Genomic DNA, 4,382 nt, shown 5'->3' with positions numbered 1-4,382 from the left:
TCCTGAGTAGCTGGGACTACAGGCGCCTGCCACCATGCCCAGTTAATTTTTTGTATTTTTAGTAGAGACGGGGTTTCACCGTGTTAACCAGGATGGTCTCGATCTCCTGACCTCGTGATCCGCCCATCTCGGTCTCCCAAAGTGCTGGGATTACAGGTGTGAGCCACCGCGCCTGGCCTTAGTTTTATTTTTTTTTAGAGATGGAGTCTTACTATGTTTCCCAGGCTGGTCTCCAACTCCTGTGCTCAAGCAATCCTCCTGCCTTGGCCTCTCAAAGTGCTGTATTACAAACATGAGCCATTGTGCCCAGCCCTGTACCGTGCTTTTTAAACTTCAGGTTGTGACTCATTAATGGGTCATAAACCAATTGAGTGGATCAAAAGCAGCTAAAAGATCCCCAACAAGAGGCCAGGCACGGTAGTTCATGCCTGTAATGCCAGCACTTCGGGATGCCAAGGCAGGCGGATCACCTGAGGTCAGGAGTTCAAGACCAGCCTGACCAACATGGAGAAACCCTGTCTCTACCAAAAATACAAAATTAGCCACGTGTGGTGGCGCCTGCCTGTAGTCCCAGCTACTCAGGAGGCTGAGGCAGGAGAATCGCTTGAACCCAGGAGGCTGAGGTTGCAGTAGGCTGAGATCGCGCCATTGCACTCGAGCCTGGGCAACAAGAGTGAAACTCTGTCTCAAAAAAAAAAGATCCCCCACGCAAGAATAGAAAGTGGAACATAGGATTAGGATTTAGAAAGGGTAAGTAATGTGTATGACATTTCTGTTTCAATTATATATATATATATATATTTGAGGATAAATATATGTATATATATTTATCCATATGTATATTTTATACTCATACTCATCGCTCATCAGGTAAAATGTATACCTGCCTATGGATCCAGTTTCACAAGTTTAAGAAATGCTGCTTCATGGGACCTGCTCTAATTCTTGTTCTGCAAGCTAGTTGTGCCAACCTGGGTGAGTCCTTTCCAGGAGCTTTGAAGTTCTTATAGCTCTGTAAGACAATGACTCTAGATGTAGGAAATCCTCCCTGCTTTGGTGTGTGGCTAAATGTCTTGCTGCGACATACAGTGAGTTACAAGGCACAACCTAACCACTCCTCAAGGGACAGCCCTAAGGAAGCATTTGCAAAGCATAAGTCATAGCACAACAGCTGAGGGAGGCCAATTCCAGATCCCAAAGCACCTTGTGTTTCCAAGTTAGGGAGTGGGAGGAAGTATGGGGAGGTGTGAATTGCTTATCTCCATAGTGCCACCCACCTCTGCTGTGTTCGAGAGTCACATCGACAAGCTGCCGACAGCTCAGTGGGCAATGCCCCTGCCTACCCAGGCTCCCCTTTTAGCTGCCAATTATGGAATCAGCTGAGGAGGAAAGTGAGGGCTGGTATGATCACCAAAAGATTGGAGGCCCACATGCCCACTGGTCATCTCTGCTGAACTTCTTTGCCAGATAGTTGCCTGGCAGGTCAGCTGTTCCATGGGTGGAGGGAAGGGTTGACTCTGACTAATTGCATGTACATAGCAATTTAGCCAATGCAGTGGTGCTACACACCTGCTTTGTCAGTGGCAGCATGCCCTTGGCACTAGCCTACCAATTAGTTTTGCTCTAACAAATCTAATTATCTGAGAGCAGTTAAGAAAGCCAGGAGACAGAAGCATGAGGATCCGGAGCAGTGGGAGCTGGGACCAGGGGAGTTGGACAATTTCTGTTCTTTGGATTAACTGTGTTGTGGCCAGTCATGTAGAAATCACAGCACACTGAACAGCAGTGCACTTGGAGGCACAAAGGCTCAAGGGTGGGGGTAGATAACTCCTTGCACTTCTGGACTCTGCCATTTCTCTAACAGTTTATTCATCACTCTGGCTATTTTTACTAACTTGAAACATCATTCTTCCTATTGCATTCCCAGAGCACACACATTTTTTTTTTTTTTTTGAGACGGAGTCTCGCTCTGTTGCCCAGGCTGGAGTGCAGTGGCACAATCTCAGCTCACTGTAACCTCCGCCTCCTGGGTTCAAGTGCTTCTCTTGCCTCAGCCTCCTGAGTAGCTGGGATTACAGGTGCCCGCCACCAGGCTGACTAATTTTTGTATCTTTAGTAGAGACAGGTTTCACCATGTTGGCCAGGCTGGTCTCGAACTCGTGACCTCAAGTGATCCGCCTGCCTCAGCCTCCCAAAGTGCTGGGATTATAGGCTTGAGCCACTGCACCTGGCCCACATCTCGTATTTTGATTTTTTTTTTTTTTTTTTTTTTTTTTTGGGACAGAGCCTCACTCTGTTGCCCAGGCTGGAGTGCAGTGGCACCATCTCGGCTCACTGTAAGCTCTGCCTCCTGGGTCCACGCCATTCTCCTGCCTCAGCCTTCCGAGTAGCTGGGACTACAGGCACCCGCCACCATGCCCGGCTAATTTTTTGGTTTTTTTTGTTTTTTTTTTAGTAGAGATGGGGTTTCACTGTGTTAGCCAGGACAGTCTCCATCTCCTGACCTTGTGATCCACCCACCTTGGCCTCCCAGAGTGCTGGGATTCCAGGCGTGAGCCACCGCGCCCGGCCACATCTTGTATTTTGAATGTGTAGTTTTGGACTTGTAGCATTTTGGCAAGCATTTGTTTTGGTGCAAAGGGTTATTAGTAATGTCAACATTAGAACATTTTAAAAAGGAATACTTCTTCTGGTGAAACAAAACCTTTTTAAAAAACTTTTTTTGATGTCATGATGGTAATAAAACTTGTACTATGACATAGAACAGTGTCTACAAAGGGACTAATAAATAGGTAAAATTCATCCCTTCAACACACACATTTTTAAAACAATAATGACAGCAACAACAAGCTACCTTGTAATTATAAGAGATTAAGGAATGAGGCATCTACAAACCATATTTACGAGGTAGTTTGGGGTAGGGAGCTTATCTTTTCTAGTAAGGTGGGGTAGGGAGCTTATCTTTTCTAGTAAGGTGGGGTAGGGAGCTTATCTTTTCTAGTAAGGTGGGGTAGGGAGCTTATCTTTTCTTGTAAGGGTCATATTTGGCTCCATTCCTATTGTTTATAAAAATTAAAGAAATGCTTTAACTTCAGCAAAGAAGTGAACAGCTTGGCTTTATTGATCAGTACCAGTTTGATCACATGCTGGGGGAAGAGGAAGAAATAGACAAATTAATTTCTATTGCCTTATGTTTCCCTAGCACCTCCACCAAGAATCTAGAGGCAGTTCAAGGGAAAAGGCAGATAAAGGAAAAGCAGTGCATGTTCATGTTGAAGGTGGTAGGTGACTTTTGGCAGTTAAGGAGACTTGAGTGCCCCAGGCATCGGCAGCAGTGGGAAGGGGAATTACTATTCACTGCAGGCCCCTTTGTACTATGTGCAAACTCTTACAGTTTTAAAAAATAAACAATAGCAACAAAATTAAAGCTCCCTAATATTTGGATTAAACCTCTTCATTTTTGTATTTGGTAATATCGACATTTAAAAAAAAAAGTTAAAATAAGGTATGTAATTTGGTGCCCCCTCAAAGGAAATACCAAAATGTCCTTGATAATATTGCATGCTTATGTGTAAGCACTTTCTTTTCTTTTTTTTTTCCTTTTTTTTTTTGTTTTTTGAGATGGAGTCTTGCTCTGTGGCCAGGCTGGAGTGCAGCGGCGTGATCTCGGCTCACTGCCACCTCCGCCTTCCAGGTTCAAGCGATTCCCCTGTCTCAGCCTCCCGAGTAGCTGGGACTACAGGTGCATGCCATCATGCCCGGCTAATTTTTGTATTTTAGTAGAGACAGGGTTTCACCACGTTGTCAAGGATGGTCTCGATCTCCTGACCTCGTGATCCGCCCGTCTCAGCTTCCCAAAATGCTGGGATTATAGGCGTGAGCCACTGTGCCTGGCCTGTGTAAGCACTTTCAAAGCCATGAACTGAGCATGAAAGTGAGGATCCAGTGGAAGGGCATATTTGCCAGCTAACAGGTAACAGGAACAGAAGTTAAGTCTTAAAATTTCCTCTGGGTTTATTTATTTTTTAAAATTTTTTATTTATTTTAAAGAGAATTGCTAATCTTCTCTGTATCGTTCCAATTTTAGTATATGTGCTGCTGAGGTGAGCACATCATTTTCTCTTGGAACTGAAGCAAATGTTTGTCTTTCCTGACAAACTGGTATGAGCACAACATCACAGTGCATTTTACTTTTTTCTTTGTCTAAAAAACAAAAAAGCCTGGGTTCTCATTATAACTTTTTACTCTCCTCCTCAAAAGTTTTTCACTTTTTAACTTTCATTTTAACTTTGTTATTATTTAATTGTTTTAAATTCAGGAGACATGCACGATACAAGCGATTAAAAGAAATAGGTAAAGTTTGAAATTCTTCAGGGTCCACC

At 44.0% G+C, this 4,382-nt stretch overlaps 1 pseudogene; it reads right to left on the bottom strand.

The window, feature by feature from the left end:
• Positions 1-4,026: 4,026 nt before the first annotated feature.
• LOC112439418 (U6 spliceosomal RNA) lies at positions 4,027-4,111 on the bottom strand (annotated as a pseudogene).
• Positions 4,112-4,382: the final 271 nt, after the last annotated feature.

Source organism: Pan paniscus, chromosome 2 (assembly GCF_029289425.2).
Source record: "Pan paniscus chromosome 2, NHGRI_mPanPan1-v2.0_pri, whole genome shotgun sequence".
Lineage (NCBI taxonomy): Eukaryota > Metazoa > Chordata > Mammalia > Primates > Hominidae > Pan > Pan paniscus.
This window is presented reverse-complemented; position numbering and strand designations above follow the sequence as displayed.